Raw genomic sequence first — 23,090 nt, 5'->3', positions numbered from 1 at the left:
TTAACACAAGTTTTAAGATTATTTTCTCAAATGCTGCGAGATCTCCTTCTTGGTCTAATTTTATTTGAAACTGTAAAGTATAATTGCTATATATCAGTATACTATTATTACGGGTAATATTTTTCCTGTTAAGTGGTGCTTTACCTTTGGAAATTATTGAATGCAAATAAATTAACCACTTTATACCGACAACAGCTGAGAGTTCGCTCAGACTGAAGCACCACTGTTGACATATTTGAAATAATCCACGTGATTATTCCTGTCGTCTGCTGCCAAACATCATTTCCTGAGCTTAGTTATTAGGCAACTCTGATTATAGTAATACCCTTATGCACGACAATACCACCGTTACCTCCAGGGTTCTCAGGCAGAGGGATATATATGATAATGTTTATTGGTAGACACTGGGTGGTGGGAGGCGGGGCAGTAGTGAGTAATGGTTTCAGCACGTAAGATGTGGAGGCGCTGCAGTGGTAGTTACAGCAGCTATAACTGCGACATAAACCAAGGGGCTGCTGCTGGAAGGAGAGACGCGAGAGCTCCAACCATTTCATCTGATAATTGGATTGGTGTATGTAATTTATGCACACTAACGCACACCCTCTGACGCGCACCACTGATTCTGAGTTTTTTGTGGCATTGAAGACAAAGAGAAAATGAGAAACAGGACGACAGAGAAACACAGACAGAGACAGACAAAGAGATAGTGAAAGAGGGAGAATAATCCGTCAGTCGGGGAGATCTCACCATACATTTATAAATAACACTTTGTATTAATAAAATCGACACACTTTTCACCACATATAAACTATTAATTTATCATAACAATTCGTCTTACAAATACTAACATTCACACGGTACAGACATAACATATTTATACCACATGAACGTTAATATATGGAACGCGAATTGCAATAATAATGTATGAGTTTAAATGTACGGACTATCCTTTTATTTTTACAATGCAAACTCGTTATTTACAATATGTTGATGTTTCTCATAATACGTAATGAATAAACATACCACACGAGCATCAGTACACCATCACACCTGCCATCACTGGACCACGAAGGAGCAAAACTTTCCTTAATTTTTTTTTCATCTCATAAATTAATTCTAAACACCACAATTTTCTCCATCAAAAATACTGTCGAGAATATGGGCCTTTTCTTGCACGACGAAGGCTTTTAGAAATGGCAATGTTACTACTATAGAGAGCAGTAGTTGTGTCTGAAGCGGCTAAATGATTATTATTAAACTTCAAGGAATTTTCATATCGTCAGCAGGTACTAGGAGTTCCTCGTGGTGTATCTGTCATAACTATGTACTTCATCTAAGTTTAATATTCCCTCCGTCTCCCTCCTTATCTTCTTCTTCCCTTCATTTTCTCTCTCTTCGTCACCCTCATATTCAACTTCATCCTCTCCCTCATCCTCACCTCCATTTTCTCCCTCTCTTTCAATATTTTTATCCGGACCTTCATCATCATCCTCACCCTCACCTTCCTCACCTTCCTCCCCATCTCCCTCACCTTCACCACCTTCCTCATCCTTGCCTCCATCTTCACTTTCGTCTTCTTCCTCATCCTCACCCTCACCTTCCTCACCTTCCTTGCCCTCACCCTCACCTCCCTCACCTTCCTTGCCCTCACCTTCACCTCCCTCACCTTCCTTGCCCTCACCTTCTCACCTTCCTCACCTTCATGCCTTAGAATATGAACGTAATTATCCACGTCTTCCCTTCGGTATTGTTGGCATAATGTGAAAATTAATAACATTAGTGTAAGAATTTTCGCCATTCAAACACGTCATATCGGAACTGTCTCTCCGTTGTGGTAGGTGCGGTTGAGACTGTGGTGAAGTGTGGTGGTAGCTGTCTCATCCGCCTGTGGTTATGTGTGGCAGAGATTGGAGAAATGTGTATAGAGACTAGAGAAGTGTGGTAGAGAGTGGAGAGAGAAGGAAGAAGAGAGAGAGAGAGAGAGAGGGGGGGAAAACATGAGGGTGATACAAATGGATAAGAGAGAGAGAGAAAAAAAAGGATTAGAGAAGGAAGGAATGAGAGAAAGAAGAGAGGAAATGAAAGGGAAAATAAGAGGAAGAAAACAGAAAAGTGCACAGAAATAGATATAAAACAGCAAGAATAAAAGAAAGAATGCATAAAAATATAGAAAAAAAAGAAAGAATGAGGAAGAGAAAGTGAGAAAATATAAGAAAGAGTCAAAGAAAGAAAACCCGATATCTATATAGTGGGAAAGAGCTCGGGAACAGACTATATATGTGTGTGTATGTGTATATGTGTGTGTGTTGTGAAAGTAACAGAATGAAAACTTTGGTCGTAAGTTGTGTGAAGTGAGAGGCAGGGAGACAGTGGTATTTTTGTCCCTCCCAACTTTGACCATTCATATCTCGTGGTAGTCCCGCCTCTCGGCTCTACCACACTCGCTACTTGTCACCACTACTTCTTCAGATTTCTCTCCTTAATCCCTCCTTCCCTCCTCGCCTCCTTCCCTTCCTGCTGCAGCCTCTCTCTCTAGTTTTCTTTCCTTTGTTATTCTTTCTTTTCCTTTAGGTTTATTGCATTTTTCTCACCTCTAAATTTTCTTTTATACTTTCAAACATATTCTTATTTTTTCTCTATTTCTCATTTTCGTTTTAAACTTATTAATTTTATCATCTTATTTTCTTTTCATATCCTTTTATTTTTTTCTTGTTCCAACACTATTATTATGCATGTATAGCAAACACCACTATACTATGCAATAACCCTCCCTAGAGATGGTAGTTTAACATTGGTCAGAGAGGAGGACACATCTCTCTCTCTCTCTCTCTCTCTCTCTCTCTCTCTCTCTCTCTCTCTCTCTCTCTTACGGTAGATCATAACTAATTGCATAACGTAAACAACTAAATATTGTACGTATATAAAAGTCTATAGTAAAGTCATACCACAAATGAAATACAAACACTCAACAAATATGTTTCAACAAAATCCCTGCCACTTAAAAGAATTTACAAACACTTACTTTCTTCATGAATCGCCAGAGTCAATAATATTCAAGTGTTTATTATTATGACCAAAATATTCCCACCTTCTTTTCTTTTCATAACAGCATCATATTTTTATTTTTATTGTCTTCTCGTTTTCTTTTGAGTCATTTTTATTTTACTCTTCTTTCATTTTTTTTTTCAAACTCATTTATATTATTTTCCCCTCACCTCCCAGTTTATTTTCTTAAACTTAGAGATAAATGTTTTCCTCGCATCGTTTTCTTTCCATATATAAAATTTTTCCTCTTCTCTTGTTTTCTTTTCATATTCTCAGACATATTCCTATCCTCCTTACAACAACTTTGATGGCTCTTAAGTTCGCTCATAATCTCACGTGTATGCTGGTTCTTATTGGAGTCATATCAATGATTCAGAGTTAGTAAAATACTGTGGTTGTTGTTTTTTTTGCATCTTATTTGTGTACAGAAAACATATTTTGCTTCTGTTTTTTTTTAATCAATGGCATAATAACTTTGGACTTCTCATTTCTAGCGTTTAGAATTTTGTTTTTGAGGGAAGGGGAGGCGGGTGGGGGATGGTGGGGGGGGGGGGTACGTGTGTTTATTTCCACAGCTTCCAAAAACAGTATCATGGCAGCCTTGAAGCCTTGATGTATCCCTTAAGTGTTTATATTGCCAATAAACTCGTGTCTATTGACCATTACCTCGTGCTTACGTCGTTATTTTACCCTTTTGGCGAGGTATTACTTTTTTATATAGACTATAAATGCCAGTGCGAGCAAGTTAACAGTGCCTGGCTTTCCCCTTCTACCTGATTATGGAACTTGGGTTAAGACAGATGTTTCCTCGTCTTCCCTCTGCCATGGATCTGTCATAATTCACTCTCACTTGTATAGTGTTAAACAGTCTCCTGAATCTATTATACACATTCTAATAAATTAAATATTTATTAATCAAAAGTAATATTAGGGTGTTCATAGGATTTCTTTTAAATAATAACACATGGAAATATATACACGCTTACTTTTACTTCCTCATAAGAAGGAAAGAATGTTGAAATGATCTCTCGGTGTTGGTCTGTTGTTGTTTCTGCTGTTACTCTCTGTGTGTTCTTATTCGTGTTATTTTTACCCCCAGGATACGTCTCTTACAGTATCCGCTCTATACAATGCTCATCCATCCATGGGTTCAAATGCTTTTTCATCTGCCTGTCATATATTTGTTATCTAGCAGATCCTTGTGAGGTCAGAGGAGGATTTCGTCCTCTGAGATAATGTATTTTCCTTCTGTGGTTTATCTTTATACCCTCATGTTGTCCAGAGTTAAGACAAACACAACACAACGGGATAAGAGTTCATCTAAAATAACTCCCATCTGATATTTGGGAAAAGACTGTTCTCTCGACGTACTAGTAAAGTCGATGAACTACAAAATATTACGAACTTAAATGATATATGAGAATTAAACACATAAGAAATGTTTTTTACTTTCCTCCTCATCAAGTTAATTCCTTTTCCAGTTAATAGCTATTACCTTAGACTACCAATGTGTTTTCCTTATTTTTTTCCTTTTACTGCCCCTCTCTCCCTGTTCTTCTCATTCTCTTCTTTTATTTCCCTGTCTCTTCTTTCCCTTTCTGCATCGTGTTCCCCCTCCTACCTTCACAGTCCCCTCCGTGATGTTATTGTGCATGTCTTTTCTCTCCTGTTTTACCCATACCGTCGTTTATACATCTGAATTTCTGATACATATCGCAGTATGGTACAACCCTCTCCTGTAAAGTGTATTTCTTTGTCCTCTATGTCTGATTGTCTGTTTCTCTTATTCACTCGTGGAGGAAAATTTTCACTATCTGGTTAAAGCTTTCACTGATAGAACAAAAAAATCACTGCTTCATTATCATTGATGAACGAAAATATCCCGACTCACTCATTCACTGACGGAGAAAAAAATACCACTGACTGACTCGCTCACTCAATGACAGAGAAAAAATCTATCTACGCTGTTTGTTTACTATTCAAATTATTTATAAACTTTTGCTCGTTAGTTTTAATTCATATGTTCATCACTTTAATCGGTTTATAAGGGTAGTTCCCCGTGTCTTAATACAGTGGGAAATAGTCAGTGTTTACTAAGCCAACTAGACAATAGTCTAGTCAACCATTTAGCCACTAAATCACCAAGCCAGCTACTAAATCACTAAGCCAAAAATCGCTAAGCCAGGCACTAAATACAAAGCCGGTCACTAAGCCAGCTCTGAGATTGTAAACCCGGCCTCAAGGAAAATAAACCCATCAGTAAATAATTAAACCAGCCTGTAAAAGATATACTCGCTTCTAACGATTTAAATCACCCTTCAAACACACTAAACCAGACTCTAGAAACCTAAACCAACTTAGAGAATCCTAAACCAGCCTTTAGAAACCTAAACCACCCAAGAGAAACCTAAACCAGCCTTTAGAAACCTAAACCAACCACTAGAAACCTAAATTAGCATCTTGAAACCAAAACCAACCTCTTGAAACCTAAACCAGCGTCTAGAAAACTAAACCAACCTCTAAGAAAATAAACCAGTCAGTGAAAAAAAGAAACTAGCCTCTAAAGAAACTAAAACAGCATTAAAAAATTAAACCAACCCTTAAAAGAATAAACCAACCTTGTGAGGCACTACATCATCCTTTAAGCCACTAAGCCACGGTAAGAGTTGGTCATGGCAGGTGTGTGTGTGTGTGTGTGTGTGTGTGTGTGTTTTGAGAGCTACCTGTATAGTCCATTCAACCAGCTGGTGGTCGGCCACCTGTACGCGCAGCAAAAGTCAAAGGTCGAAGTTTCTCACACCATCAATATTGTGTTTACATTTTGTCCTAATATTCTGACGTAAAAAATAATCAACGTTCATATAGTTTATGTAGTTTTTTTTTCTAAATAGTATACCATCGCTTAAAGGTTATATTTTATGAGTAATTCTAATATGTTGGAGTTGTGTAGGGAAATTGTTGTTGTAGTTACAGTGAAAGCGATGCCACAACACTGTATTATTATAGAGAAGCATCACTTATCTGAAGCCTTTGTTTATCTATAGGAGTGAACCATTGGCTTCACCTTGCTGTTGTTCTTGCTGATTCTCTAGTGATTACTGTTACTATTTTTCTGTTGCTGTTGTAGTTGTTGTTGAGGCTTTATGTCGTTGGTTCTTCTTGCTATAACACCTGCAGCGTCTTCGTCAGATTACTCAGTAAGTGGAGAATTGCACAGTACTAAAGGGACTACAGGTGATTAGGTTTTGTTTGGAGCACAAGGCTTGGCGAGGATGATTTCTCGAGGGTTAGGAAGATCTTGGATTAGCGAGGGACTGCGTTGTTGATTAGTTTGTGAGGAGAGAAGATATACAAGGGATTTTATTGTGTTCGTTAAGATAACTCATATCATACCTGGTTCTCATATCTTCTCCTCTGTGAAAGGTATTATGGAGGACACAGAGGCAGAGGCTCCATTATCACTTCCGTTAGAACCCTGAGACCGACTGGGTGATTAGAGAACCTGAGAACGACTTGAGAAGGAGGAGGGTTTCTTTTCGTTATGTTTGATATGAAAGATGAGAAGAATAAATCCGTGAAGAAGATGAGGTTTAACAGGAAGAATGAGATTTGCCAGAATGTTTCTTCCATCTGGAGAAGAAAACTGCCATCAGCTGAGGGGGCCAGATAGGTGGACCATCATCAAAGGAAGAAAAAAAAAACATTACATCTTTGGATAACAAATTCATGACTTCGATAATCTTGAGAATTTTTTACGGGCGTTTGACATCATCGATCTTCGCCAAATTATTTCGGGTGTTTGCCGAAAGATAATGTAAGACGATAACTTATAGTAGTGTTATAATACCTAAATAAAATATTGTGAGTGTAACGAGATTCCCTCCAAGACGCTTGAAAACCGGCTCCCATTCTTCCTCCTCCCCCTCCTTCTCCTCCTCCTCCTCCTACTCCTCCTCCTCCTACTCCTCCTCCTTCTTCACCTGCGCACCTCACCTAACTCTCCCTCCTGACCCTCACTTCCACAACACCTCCCTCACCACCTCTTCTTCCCTCTCTAACGATTAACAGTAAAACCTGTAAATATAGAACTTATTCATAGCCAAATCTATGTCATCACTTAATATATTTTACGATAGAACAGGATGATTTTAAACACATAAATACATACATACATACATACATACATACATACATACATACATACATACATACTATATCAATGCAGTAATAACGATAATTTAGTTGGATGAGACTCAGAATAACAGCACTCTATATCCTGGCAACACACTATCTGTCCAAGGTCTGAACTACTCACCTCGGCTCACTCGTAGAAGGTAGAGAGATACATAGGAGAGATACATAGATACATGATGAATTAGCAAGTAAGATCTAGTTTAGAGTGGTGTGAGAGATGATGTACACTCCTCTCTGTCAAGTCTTCTCTCCCCCCATACCATCTTCCCTCACTAGTCTCCTCCTTCCCTCACCAGTTTCCCTCGCCAGCCTCTTCTCTCCCTGCACAACCTCATTGACTCGACAATGGATAAGGAGTGTGAATGGAGAGAGAGAGAGAGAGAGAGAGAGAGAGAGAGAGAGGATAAGGACGTGGGAGAGAAAGAAAGGGCTGGGTAACTAATGAGAGAGTTAACACAAGCTGTGAAACTCTAAACCAAGGCATAAATTCACTCCTCTTGAATATGTACCATTCTCCTAGATTTCCTTCCCATCCCTATCCTAACCTTCCACTCCTGCGTAAGGTAGGCGAGCGGACAGGGACACGCATCTCCAGCCTGTACGCTAAGTGGCAGGACCTGTCATATCAGTAAAGCATACAACATTGGTGAGATGTCTGGCGGGGGGAGGAGGAAGGCCTTCGTGTCATGTTCAAGACTAATTTGTTCCAGGTTTCCTACTTAACATTACTCCGGGAACAACCAGAGGACAGAGATATGTTGTACGAAAAACCACATCCAGTAGAAGATTCAACTTAAGCCAATTTTCATCTCTGTCTTACACTGATATGTTCACACAGTATAGAGACGTTGAAGAGGCCAAAATCTGCTGACCATCTGAATCTGCTGACCTACTAATGGCTTCAGTAGATCCATTAATAAATTTGAATGTCCTAACAGATCTGGACCTAAGAAATGAGCGTAGAAAGTCACATTTTTATCCTTGTCTCAACCTTATGTTGTTACGGTTGGGTTCATTGTGTTCTTTAGTCATATTGTGAATCTATCTTGAGGAAGAATTTGTGACACATTTTTAGACAACGATAATGCTGTTCCCTCGAAATTGTTCTGGTGGACTGTCATCACACCACCCTGTAAGCACGTCCTTGTCAAGTAACTGTATTATGGTCTATACAGGTCAATTGACTTCACTGATGTCCCCCAACAATCTTCAATATACTGTACATACACAATTAATGCCTCTACAGAATAGTGTTTTGTGGTTATAGTTGTCACTGTTCCTTATGTGATGTTGCATATTTTAAATCTGTCTATCTTTTTTATTTTTTTTACTTCGCACACACTACATTTCCTTCTTCCCTTCTCTCTGTTTCTCCCCTCTCCCTTTCTTTCTCTTCCTCTTTTATTAATTCATCTCTTACCTTCCTCAATCTCACCATTATTACTCTCCAATATCCCTTTAGTTACTGTTCCCTTTCCCTCTCTCAACACACTACCTCTTTAACCAACCACTCCCTATTTCACCACATGCTCTCTCTCTCTCTCTCTCTCTCTCTCTCTCTCTCTCTCTCTCTCTCTGTCATCACATTTTGTCATAGAACACTCACCAATTCCTAGTATAGCCATATAAAAAAAATAAGCATTCGAATAATAAAATATCAATTTGGGCGGCAGTCGGTAAGGTAAATCGTCCCGCTGGTTGATGTAAATAACACCCAACAGTTAATTATACCGTGATGACCCGCCCTGATAGTTGACACCTGGTGGATAACAATGTATTTACGAGTAGGTATTGCTTGTTATCACCAATTAATCTCCAAAAAATACAGTAAGCACATGAAATATAATGTTTTTGTTTTCGTTTTCGTTTTTTTTTTTTAGACGGAACGGACGAATAGTTTACCGTGTTGATAAAAAATAGTGAGGTGTAAAGGAGAATTCAGGCTGTTTGAGTCTACATCATAAGCTCCTCTCTTCTAATCAGGATATATACGATGCTAAGTAAGGATAAGTGTGAAGTAGCGATAATTTCTGAATGTTTTAATGTCTTTTTTTATGGAAATTTAAATTGGTCTGTATACTGTAACGATCATGTATATAATTATAATAGAAAGTGTACATGCAGAGAATCATTATTAGTTTTACCTAATTAACGTTTATTAACCAATTTAATTTATGTATAGTTTGGTTAGGTTATAGAAGAAAACTAACGACGTCTTACAGAGATATTATTCACCGTATATGAATAAATTTATGTTACATCATAGCAATATAGCAGAAAAATTACCCTTATTTAGCAAAAAAATATAAAGTCAGTTGCATGTTAAGGCTTAATATAACAACTATTCCTATTTAGGTTATGTATAAAAACGGTTTGGTTCCCAGATAATTTTTTTTCATAACACAGTGTAGAAGTGAGGGATTTTTTTATTGTGCATATTCAACTATATAACGCTTAACTTCCATTTGTTTTCCACGGATTTTTCTCATCTGACGACCTAAAAAGATTTGGAGTCATTTAAATTTGTATGACCAACTTAAATAAAATATAAAATATATTCGACCTTTTGTACAGTACATCACCTTCATGTTAAACCTGTGAATATAGCTCATGCTTTTTTTAAACCCTGTTCTGACGACCACCAATTTTTACTAATCAATTATTTTCCAAACCCCATCAGATGTCAAATAAATTCGTGGGAAAATGAAAGTTTTGGTTGATGCAGAATTAATTTAATTTTTGGCGGTAATAAAATTATTCAGCGATTACCCCTAATTACCCCTAAATTATTCCTGATTATATATATATATATATATATATATATATATATATATATATATATATATATATATATATATATATATATATATATATATATATACACATCGATCGATAAAACTACATAGGAAAAGGGAAACAATGGAGCACCTTAGCTTTCATCTTTATTCAAGACATCTTCAGAGGCGACTGAGAGAGGCTTATATACAAAGGGTGACCTTACATAACATCAGGTCAGGTCAAAAACATGGGATCCACTAATCTACACACCACCTTCACCGCACTGAACCCCGGAACCTCCTTATAATCAGTGACAGCACTTCTGCGCTAGCGAGGCTCAAATTATCCTCCCCTCCTCCCCTGCCGCCCAACACACCCTAGCTGCCGTCGCCGGGCTAAAACAAACTGATGACATCCGTGTCAAGTTTATTTGGAACCGTCACGTATAGGAATAACTGCCTGTGACACTGTTGATCGTCTTGCCAAAGAAGCGACACAAGAAGAAGATATTGAAGCCACCCTCACCCTCTCCCTGAAACAAAGGGGTAGTGCCACAGGACTCCACTATGACGCTGTAACCGGTGACGACAACCGCCACTACAAAGAGTATCAATCCCTGACTCGATCTCAACAGATTATGTACATGAGACTGCGCCTAGGGTGCAGGTACCTATGGGAGCACATTGACAACCCTGAGCCTGGCTGCACTGTTTGTAAGCTTCATGGTCAACCCTCTCTCACTACATTCTCACTTGCCCTATGACCTCCTCCTACAAGTCCCCAGCCGTTACCAACACCTCTTCCCTCCCTGACCAGATATCCCTCCTCCTAGAGCCAGGCCTGGCACTTGACATTATTAGGGACCTGCCACGCTTTGTCGTAAACAGATGAAATGTACCGGAAATTTTCCCCCCACACACTCATCATTCTGTCACTTTATGTAACTTGCTGACAAAACCCATGGCCCTTCAGGCTTTTATGCCCTTAATGCATGAGTCATGAAGGCGAGCATGAACGACGCATGCTTCCCAGATGGGCGCTGTAAACGCTTTTGCGCTTCACCTTGCACAGGATGTAAGGGGGTGCCCAATAAACTTGCCCCCTTGCGGGGCAAATTCAAAAACTCTACCCTACATCTACCTCAGATGCTTTCAACCATTTTTAACCTTGGGCCACCGACAAACAAGCTTATATAGCATATTATTAGTTTTGTACTGACCATCACTAAGGTTTATAGAATTCATTTTCCTAATCAGACTTGCTTCAACCAGAAGTCCTTCTGTGACACATGTTGCTTTAAACACTTCTATACTGTTTTCTCAATCTATGGGATGATTATTGTTTCTTATATGAACGAAAAGTGCACTACTTTCAGATACTGTTCTAATATTATACTTGTGTGGTTTTATTCTAAATTGTAATACTTTCCCAGTCTGACCTAAGGTGCTAGTGATTCCCTTATACTGTTTGGTTTTACCGCGATTTATCTTGCCCACGTTTTCATTGGGGATCTACATGATATATATATATATATATATATATATATATATATATATATATATATATATATATATATATATATATATATATATATATATATATATATATATATGTGTGTGTGTGTGTGTGTGTGGTAAGGTGGTAAGAGAGGACAATACCTACCCAGAATTCAGGGAAAATACTGTAATCCCAGTATTCCGTGAACGATCCTTATTCTCCTCTCTGGGCGAATGGTATCCAAAAATCACCCATATATAAATACCTCATGTGTATGTTTTTAGTTGTTCTTTAATAACATATGGTAGGCATGTATAACACCTTATGCCAACATTGAACACAGCCAACACTGTTTTGTTCAACATGTATTATTCAACAGCTTTGTTATTAAAAATCCAAGCGCCAAAAAAATAAACATGATCATTTTTTGTTCGCACTAATTCGCTTTATTGGGGGAAAATGAGTTAATCTGCTCGCACGAGGACATATGTACTCTAGCAAAATCCTGTTTGGAATACTTGATATCTTGGTAAACAACCCCGGGATACGAGCCTAAAATGTTGCCACGGTAAAATGAGGCCGTCCCTTTTTTGACAAAAAGTTGAAGGAAAAATTACAGCATAAAGGGTTTTGGTCGACTCATTTACCAACTCAGAAAGAAAATATCTTATATCACTCTCCCAGTTGAAGGAGAAGACAGCGTGAATCCATTTTATGTGTTTCAATGGTAATTATGTATGTGTGTGTGTATGTATATGTGTGTGTCTGTTTTAATGCATGTGTATGTGCATGTGTTTGTGTCGGGAGTTTAATATGTTTGTGTTGTAGTAATATCATCCTTTCTTTTGTGTAGAGTATGTGTGGTGGTACAGTTATTAGTTTATGTAGTGGTACAGTTGTTAGTTTATGTGATGGTACAGTTGTTAGTGTCCTCATTAAGTATGGGTGTTGGAGGGAAGGTGAGGCAAGACGAAGATAATTATACCATACAATAGAATGAACCTGCAGGTAAGGGGTAAGGAATGACCGTCCGGTGAAATGCATGTAAGAATTAAAGTGTGTTGGGAATACCAGGCGGTGTTGCTCGCTCGCGTGTGTTATCACTGATTTTCTGGCACGAACTTTTGAACGTTTCTGTGGCTGGAGAATTTGAGACCTTTTGTAGCCACTGGGTGAGCTTATGTTAATATGATACTGAGTGTGAAGTAGTAAACAGGACTAGATACATTAAAACATTCACGACTTCCACAGCAACATATTTATAGCATTTCTTTAACACAAACAAACATTAAAAATATAAGGCAAAACAATTATTACAAAAATTAAAAAAAAAATATTATGCATAAAATGATGTATTTAATCACCTGACACCAATAGCTGCCCTGAAAACGTGTAAACTGGCCATTAGGGATCATTAATGTATCGAAATGGTTGAGTAATTGTCTGATGTTGTGTTAGTGAGGAGAGTAATATTTTGCTTTTATTAAAATAGAAAATGTTTAATTTGATCTCTACTATCGAGTCATAACACTGTTGTACTATGTTTTTGTTTGAATGTTGATCTCACTGTATGACTGCTGTTTTTGCTTCGAAGTTTCCCTGTTTTTTAGTAATTAATGAAAAGATTCTTCACTTAAATAGCTCTATGTTTGACTGACTGACTATACTCTTGGTTGTTTATATATGTTAGGTTAGGTTAGGTCAGGTCAGGTCAGGTCAGGTCAGGTTAGGTTAGGTTATAGAAAAAGGAGAAGACCCATGTGAGGTTAAAAGTATCAGAGAGGCCAAAATAATGGAAAGTTAACAAAGGAGCTGAAGACAGATATGTCAATATCTCTGTACAGTTATTTTATGAGTTCTTTCACACAGATTCTACAAGTGACAACAGCACCCAATAGTCAGGTTTACACACACACACACACACACATACACATATGCACAAACACACACACACATCTAAAAAACAAAACAAACACACGCAAACAGAGATACAAAACAAAACACAAACGATAAGTATAAGTTAGGTAAATTTGAGATATTATTCGTTAGTGTGTACACGTTTCTGTCACAACACATCATTGTATCTACATGGAACACAAACACAAACTGAAAATGCAAAACAGAAAGATATTTTTACCTGAAAATTACATGGAATTATCTAATATTATTGTTGTGTTTCATTTATATTTGTTTACTTTATGTGGACGTGTATTATTATTATTATTATTATTATTTATAGTCAAATTAATTTCCCAGTACAGTAATTTGTCACATAATTCCTTCGTGGATAAAAATTTGGCATTGACGTCATAATGAAGTCAAAGGGACCATAAAAATCATTGATGACAGTAAAAAACAAAACAAAATATTTACAACAAATTTCATTGCATAATTGTAATCGTGGAAAATGGTACACAAAAACTGTCGAGACATAATACCAACAATTAATAATATTTATATACCAGTTGTACCAGAGTTTGGCCACCATGTTTAATGCCTCGTTGGTTCTTGATCATAAACATATCACCACATGGCCAAAATACCTCATCAGTACAAACTATATGTACTGTATATTAGTAGAGCCCTGACCCACCTGTTACTGTGTTGAGTTGCTCTTCTTGTTGTCTTTGTCTGTAATAAACGGATGTTATTTTATATCTCTTTGGTAATATCGAGGCGTATTGGGTTTCTCAGGGGATAAATGCGATGTCGGTACTCTCTCTCTCTCTCTCTCTCTCTCTCTCTCTCTCTCTCTCTCTCTCACCCAGCCAAGAGAAATATATTACCGTCACCCCCTTAAGCTATTACTCTCTCTAATGATCAAAGTTTTGATGACCACCTGTGAACCTTCATCAAATATCAAGAGGACGTCATAGTGAGGCTCCTGATATTACCTTTTTAATCATAACACGACTCTTGATATTACTATTTTATATTGTGTTCTTTTTTTTATTCATAGCAAAGCCTTGATATTAGTTTAGTATCAAAGTAAAGCACTAGGTAACGCTTTAAAATCCTATGAAGGCTATTTAATACTACTTTATAATTAAAACGTGATTTAATACTACTTTATAGCCATGCTCAGATTAGTAATGCTATTTTCAATCATGTTAAGGCCTTTAATATTACCTTATAGTACAAAATAATAGGAAAAAATCAACACATCATTGGGCCCGTCAAGGCTGTTTGTTGCTCAAGAAGGAAGGCGAAAGGAAAAGAAACATTAGATGAGCAGGGTAATGATTCAATCACAGCAGAGCAAACAGTGTGAGACCATCAAATGAGCTATATAGATGTAAAATTCCGTTATATCGACGATCCGTTAGCTGTAAAACCCCCATCTAACGGATTATATGGCGAGAGAAGTCCGTTATATGGAGGTTTCACTTTATACAGTCTTGGAAGAATGGCAAAGGCCGCCCGTAAACGTTTGGAGGGGTGGGCCGTGGTCGCCAACCCTAAAAACTGATAATAGCAACGTGAATATCTGATCCGAAACAAAAGTAACACCAAATGTTGAATAATTACCTGGTACATATTTTTCAACCTTCTATAAAGATATATGCATCGATGGTAACTTTGCAATTCACTAAAATTATCCTCATCTTAAGCCGACATATTGAATATTTCAGTTAACTTTTCCTAATAATTCATTTAAGTCTTCCTCTAGCGCTTCCAGGTAAAAGTTATCAGACTCACGAGTATTATTGACCTTTATCTTATTGAAGGTATAGGCAGAAAATCCTTGTCGTTAATGATAATAATAATTCTTTGATGAACAGTTTTTTATTATTTATTAGCGGTGATGGTGGCAATATTACTGATGTTTTCTATAGTAAAGTTGCTTTCAAAAAACTGGTTCAAATTTTCACCATCTCCTTCACCAACTTTCAAACTATGCATTCATGTCGAAAAGTCTTTGTGGAGGTGGCATTATGTATCTCTAATACATACTTTTATCCTCTTCACCACTGATCGGCTCGTTAGCCGCTTGGGCGATCGGTCACGTCTCTGTTACTTTTCTCTTTCTTTTATCCTCTTCACCAAATGATCGGCTCGTTAGCCACTTGGGCGATCGGTCACGTCTCTGTTACGCACTGTTGGCAAGTACTGGGCATGCACCGGCTCCTGAATATACCTGAACCTGCTCCAATGTTGGTCAAGTCTGGTCTTGAAAGAGCTCACACTCGGTGCCGTCACAACATTTTCTAGTAGATTGCTCCAAGAGTTCACAACTCTCACTCCAAAAAAGTTTGCCCTCACAGTTTTCTGGACTTACGGCTTCTTCAATCATGAGTTGTGACCCCGTGTGGGGCGAGCGTCCGCCAGCTCCAAGTAAGGACACTCGACTGAGTAGTGCCCTTTGAGATGCTTATACACCTCAGTTAGGTCGCCCCTTGCCCGTCTGTAGTGTAAGCTATGGAACTTCAGGCGCTCCAGTCTTTCAGGGTAATTGAGGTGCCGAAGAGCAGGCACCAATCTAGTGGCCCTCCTTTGAACATTTTCAACCAACTGACAGTCCTTAGCATATCTCGGGGACCAGACGGGGTGACAGTATTCCAGATGTGGAAGCACTTCACTCTTGAAGATCGTTACGAGGGACGGACCGTCTAGATATCTAAACGACCTTGTTATAAGACCCAATAATTTATTTGCCTGATTTACCTTCTTCTCGCAATGGCCCGAGAATTTCAGCTCATTGTCAACATACACACCTAGGTCCTTCTCACATTCAGTCTCAAATAGTGCAGTTTCTTCATCCGTTGGGACTTATGATACGCCTCCTTACCGTTGGTACGCCCCAGGTGCAGGCCCGGATTATCCATTAGGCACAGTAGGCACAGTGCCTAGGGCCTACGAGATTTTGGGGGCCTACGAAAAATAAAACGAGAACTTTTCTTCCCCTTTTTCTACAGGTTACTATTAAATTGATACTGAGGTACTTTTTTTCCATTTATTTATTACTTAATCCTATTAGTGTCCACCAGCTAGCTGTGCTTTTTGTAAACAAAACTATTTCTGTACTGTACAAGAACAGCTGAGCTAACCCATTTTCTTTTACTCAATTCATGGCAAACATCACTGAATCTTATTCTTTCGACATCACATTTTATAATTAGGTACTAGCTTGTGTTATTAGTGAATATGCTGTCAAATGGGGCCCCATATCTTGGAGGTGCCTAAGGCCTACGAAAGTCTTAACCCGGCACTGCCCAGGTGCATCATCTTACACTTCGTGACATTGAATCTCAGCAGTCATTTCTTCGACCATTCTTGGAGCTCACAGAGATCCTTCTGGAGCTCTTCACAGGTACGGTTGATGATTTCGTGCCATTAATCACCACACACACACTGCTTTCGGTCATGTAGAAAGTCTTCTATCCACGCTAGGACGTAAGTATTTTAATTGTACTTTAGGTTTTGTAATAAGCCTTTGTTGAGAAGTCTGTATTATTAATTTCATTATAATTTGTGTTTTATACCTATATCGATTTTTGTTTTAAGTCTTTTGTGTTCACCGTGTTTAAAATCATGTTAGAACTTTCTATAAGTTTTCCAGCGAGATGTATTGCCTTCGCAATTATAGTCATAACAATAAAATGTACCAGAAAATTTACTAGAACCATGAACACTGTTAGCTACAGAAAAATCGTTTTTCTTTTATGGTTTTTCTTTCTTTTACCTTATACTCCCTGCGTTGTGTTCCCCCCCCAACGTGTGTGATCTCATCTAACTGGTCCGTCTAGAGGAGTTAACGGGTGAACTGAATTATGCCAGTAGTGACGTCACGACAAACCCTCTTCTTCAACCTTGTAACCCTGTAGATTTCATACTGTAAAAAAAAAATAATAAAAATACAAAACCCTCGATCAAACGTTTAAAAAACACCTTACGTAGACACTGTATACTCATTATTCAACTCAAAAATACACTGACGCTAGTATAACTACAGGAGCTCTCTTATTCTACCATAAAGAAACAAAAAAATTACCCTACGGAACTTGGAGAATTCTCATCCTGGTATATAAAAGATGTTATTAAATCATTTTCGGGTGACGGGTGAGGGACATTATCTACGTGACAGATATCACCAGTGTGGCGGATATTACATTGTTATTTTACCATTGTGAGGGCGATTGTCATTGTGAGGAATATTATTACTCTTATAAATATTATTGCCGTGAAGGATATTACCATTGTATTACATTAGCATCATACCGGATATTGTCGTTGTAATGGATGTCAGATACTCGATATTATGTTAGTGGTGAGTCTTATTACTTTGATGGTGAATATTTTAATGGAAATCTATAATTTTATTCTCATGAATATTATCATTGAGGTGGAAATCAATATTTTGGTTGATATTACATTTTGTCAGATATTATAATATACCTTTGTGATGTGTAATCATTAGGGTGAATATTAAGATTGCGATGGATATTAAAATCATAAAAGATAATATTATTATTCCCGCCAGGGCCATCACCTGCACCAATATACAGAGATGAGCTCATCTCATTTACATCAAGGTTTTTCTTCGGTAATATCATCACTGTGCTTGCCAGCGCTAAAGAACAAAGCCAGCGAGTGGTGGCAGGAGCCGGGCGGGCCTAATAACTGGAAGGATGTTGGTTGTCCTAGGGAAGGTTGGTTGTCCTAGGGAAGGTTGGTTGTCCTAGGGAAGGTTGGTTGTCCTAGGGAAGGTTGGTTGTCCTAGGGAAGGCTGGTTATCCTAGGGAGGGTTGGTTGTCCTCGGGAAGGTTGGTTGTCCTAGGGAGGGTTGGTTGTCCTTGGGAAGGTTAGTTGTCCTAGGGAAGGTTGGTAATGAATATAAGGTACCTTGATTAGACACAAACTTAAATTAAATAACACGATTGAGTCTGTATAATCTGTTGCTTCGTTCCTGAAATATGTTATATCTCCTCTGACGGCCGATGTCTCTTCACAAGGAATGTAAATATGAAAATGAGGCTTCTTTACCTACAGCTAACCGATTACTCGATAACGAAGTCAATAAACAGAGGAAAAGTCAACAGTAAGGTGGAAATTTATTCTCACCAGGGAAAATTAGCACAAAGAGATGGTCTGCCACTGATTAATATAGCTTGTGAGGATATTGTATTATTTAAATTACAATTGATGTGTGCACCAGGTGAGTTGCAAGTAAGATGGCCACCTGACTACCTGTTATTGAGTAGCTTTGGGAATTAAGGTGCTAACTTTTATTCAGAAAAAGACACAGACAGACAGACAGGTTCAATAAAATCACCTTGCAAGCTTTTAATTGGTTCAGCATGTACTGTATGTAGACAATACAGATATATATTATAGTCTACATAGAGGTAGGCAATTTACAATATATTTAGACAGTGCGGGTATACAAACAGTGGCAATCAGTAAGTTGCTGCTGCTGCTGCTGCTGCTGTTATAACACCGCTGTTCATTATACTAAGACAAGGTCCTTTAGTACCCGTCACTGCGCTGGGCCAATCAGCGCTGAGCATCAATGTTCATGAGTTGGCGGTGATAGCTACCGTTTTATCCAACACTAATTAAGAGTCCAAAATACTGGCATTTCTATCACCAAGTCCAACATCAAAATCCTGGTCTTTTTATCATCGTCCAACATCAAAATCCCGGTCTTGTTATCATCAAGTCCAACATCAAAATCATGGCTCGTCCAATGCTTATACTGGTTCAAGATAAAGGTTAAAACCCCTACTACCAGATGTCTCACTAGTCCAGTATCACTTAATTAAGAAGTAACAGAGACGTGAGTAAATGGTATATAATGAACGACTCTACTATACTTCTTAGAGACCTAGACAAATATACAGACACCCTGATGTGCATGCAGTTCTGAACTTCATAACGAGGGCAGGAAGACGTCTGATTGGTGGACGAACGTGATCTCTGACTGCAGGAATTCGACCAAGCCAATTTGGTGCACATCAAAGACTGCTTACTCGGCCCAGGGTCACGCGAGGCTCCCTAATGGTAAGGCTTTGATCTCCGGGGTTTTCCTGTTCCCTCTTTGGTCTTGACTTGGTCTACTGGATCAAGATAGTGTCTGAGGAGTTTAATAATTGTTAAGAAGTGTTTGAGTTACCTGGAGTTAGTCTTGGCCTTTACTGTGATGGAACTCTCTAACTCCTCCTAGTTTCATGTTTACCTTCTTCCTTCGTGTGTGTGTTTTCATCAATCATTTTAAAATACAATATTTCGAGTAAATAACAATGGATTTTAACCTAACTTAGGAACAAAGTCATCTTCCCCAAAACCAAAGAATAGAATTACCAAATTTTTCAAAGGTTCTTCTTTTGGCCTCCATATTTGATTTACTTTATCATATGTATTCCACGAGTTTTTTGTATTGGGTGATTTTTTAAAATAAAATCCTACAGTAATCTTAACGTGAAAGAAATTAAAGTTACCAATAATCCTTTGTATATATATATATATATATATATATATATATATATATATATATATATATATATATATATATATATATATATATATATATATATATATATATATATAAAGTATACAAAATAAAAAACGACTTGAGTTATTGCAGTACCGATTGAAGAAATATGGCCCAATTCTTTTACTTTCTTTCTTCGTCTGCGATCAGTCAACCCAACATCTGCCTTACGTGAACTTATTGATGAGTGTCTTGTGGAAAAGAAGAGTTTCCTTTTCTCAATAACATCTTCACGCAACCAATGACCAGTTCTTGATCCACCTTATTTAAAAAAACAATTCCATAGCTAACTGAAAGCACTGTTTATAAATTAGTATTGATATATTTTCTTTACAGTGGCAATTAATATCTACAGATACTGTACTATAGAAGATCTGTAGTAGTAAAATTTTGGGATAGAGCCGTCACTATTATCAATGTAGGGGTCCGAATTTACCTAATTTACTTAATGTCCACCACAAATGGAGGTGGCTAAGGCTGGGTAAATAGGCCAGTGACCTGTGTTGGCATCCCACAGTGTTCTTTATAGTCTTGTCAAGGCCTGCTTTCGGGCCCAGTACTATTCTTGCTCCAATGGCTTATGCTAGGACAGTTCTAGAAAAGAAAAAAACTCTAATTTTCGGTATATTGAGGATCATAAAATTTAGTATGAAGATATTTTCCATATATGTTAACTTAACAAAGCTTAATAATGATGTTTCAAAGTGTATATCGATAACTCTAAGACAAATTGTCCTGGTGCATAGATACTTGACTGTAAGGAAAAATGGCATAGGATTGACCTGTCTTGTGGACTGAGTTGTCTCTAGTCCTATATGGTCACAGAGAAGTCAAACTCGTAATCTTCTTCAAGAAAGTATTAATTCACCCAGCAGTTTCTAAACTTCGTGTAAGAAAGTGTTGGTACAGTTCTTCCTTATTTTAGCTTCACAATGAATAAACTTTTAGAAAAACTTTGACAAAACACCCACCTTTTCCTGATCTATTTCTATCAACTATGTTACGAGGAAAACGGGTAGCTTTTCTGGTGCACAGAGGTAAAGCTAAAATACCAATCAATAGTCGTTTAATTTCTGAAGCAATGAATTGAACTAAACGATTTGATAGAATTTTTCAATTTGTACAATGTGACAAACCACAGTGAATCCCAGTCTACGACGATGAAAAGATTCTAACCAATTTTTGCTTTATTTTGCTTCCTTGGTGTTTAATGAGATAAATTGCAATTTTACCTTGCACCTTTTATGCTAAAGACTTTGTATTGACAAGCTTTTAAAATACTTTTTACCAACTTCTTCAATTTCACAAATATTATGAGTATGGTGACCTTATTCATTTCCTCACCCCGGACAGGTAGTCCCTGATGACACTCTCTAACTAGAAATATAAAATGTGTTAAAATAAACATTTTCGATGGTTTAAGGTTAAACATGGAGTCAAACAAGGATGCGTGCAAATTTCAATATTAATGACATTATAATCTTACGAGAAATTGTGAGTATCGTTGAAGGAACTACAATTAAGGAAAGGATTATCAAATATTAATTATCCAAATGATACTTACTCGTATTTTAGTGTGAGGAGGCATTACAGAAATCTGTTCAATAGATGGAATAAAAAAAGGCAAAGAATGTGGGCTTGGAAGCACTAGCGGTTTCTAAATAAAAGAATGACTTTCCAGCAAAAGTTATGGTATATAACACAAAAGGTAAAAACGTATATATATTTAGGAAATATCATCATTTGTTAAATCAGAAATTAAAACAAGAGTAGATAAGGTGCTCTAACCACGAAAGAAAACGTTAGTACTAACACCAAAAATTAACCGATAACTTTTCCACAGTGTTGCCAGATTAGCCATTTTTTTATAGATTTAGCTTATTTTGCTACATCTAGCCAGAAAATATTACATCTAGCCGATAGCCGAAAACCCACAAGGTTTGGCTATTTTCTGGACTTTTTTTTTAATTAAATGTTCTTGTGAATCTGTTAATTTCTCTTCATTTCAGTTTTGAAGTTATTGAATACTCTAACTCTAAAGTTATTGAAAACACATTTTGGTATCGCAAAATCGTGCTATACATCAGAAATTTTACATGCCATGTACAGTGATGAATTCAACCTTGCCTACATGCCCATTTTGAAGTCTGTTTCAAGTAATGTTCAAAGAGTGAACAAGATATTTGAATCTAATGACTGTGATCCCACAAAGTTATTGGACGATCTGAAATGCTGGTGGAATAGTGATAATAACCTTCTCATCGACACCGCATAGAGATCCCTTCACCTGCAACTTTGAGGAGTATCTAGAACCAAAACTGTATTTTGGTTACGAAACTGAGAAAATGTTATCAGAATTGCAAGTGAATTTGTCTGTGGAACGAGAGCAAAATTTTCGGGAATGATACTCTAAATTTTTTGTCTCATCAAGTAACTTCAACAGAGATTCCCCGATAATGTACGAGTATTGAAAACAATGTCACTGTTAAGTGTCTCAAATGCTTTCCGTGTAGTAAAAAAAACTCCATTGCCCCTCTTATAGAATCTTTGGGTGTTAGTGCAGAAGACATTACAAAAACTGAACTCCAGTGGGCAAATATTACACTAGTAAAATGGTGTGAAACCCAAGACACGGTAAAATTTTGGGCTGAAGTCCGCAGGTACAAATATGCTTCAAACTTGAATCATTACCTAGAATTGTCATCAGCTGCATTAACTATCTATCATAACTTTGCCACACCCCAATGCAGAAATCGAAAGTGTTTTGTCAAATAAACTTGGTTAAGAGCAAGCTAAGGAATAAAATGAAAACAGACAACATTAATGCATTACTTCACATTCACTATGGCCTTAAAAGGATGCCAGAAACTTGTGTAACATATGAATTTCCAAATGATGTTCTTGACTTTGTAACCTCAAGTCATAAGTATGAGCAGTCAAGCAAAAATGCATCAGACAAGCCTTCAACATCGTCCACTGATGAAAATGAAGATGACGATGACGTGCTAAACATTATATATTAAAAGATGTGACTAACTAAAAGGTAAGAAAAAAGCTAGTGTGGAAAACATTCATTAAAATAAGT

Source organism: Homarus americanus, unplaced genomic scaffold (genome assembly GCF_018991925.1).
Source record: "Homarus americanus isolate GMGI-L3 unplaced genomic scaffold, GMGI_Hamer_2.0 scaffold56009, whole genome shotgun sequence".
In the NCBI taxonomy this organism is placed as follows: domain Eukaryota; kingdom Metazoa; phylum Arthropoda; class Malacostraca; order Decapoda; family Nephropidae; genus Homarus; species Homarus americanus.
Note: the sequence above shows the minus strand (reverse complement) of the source record.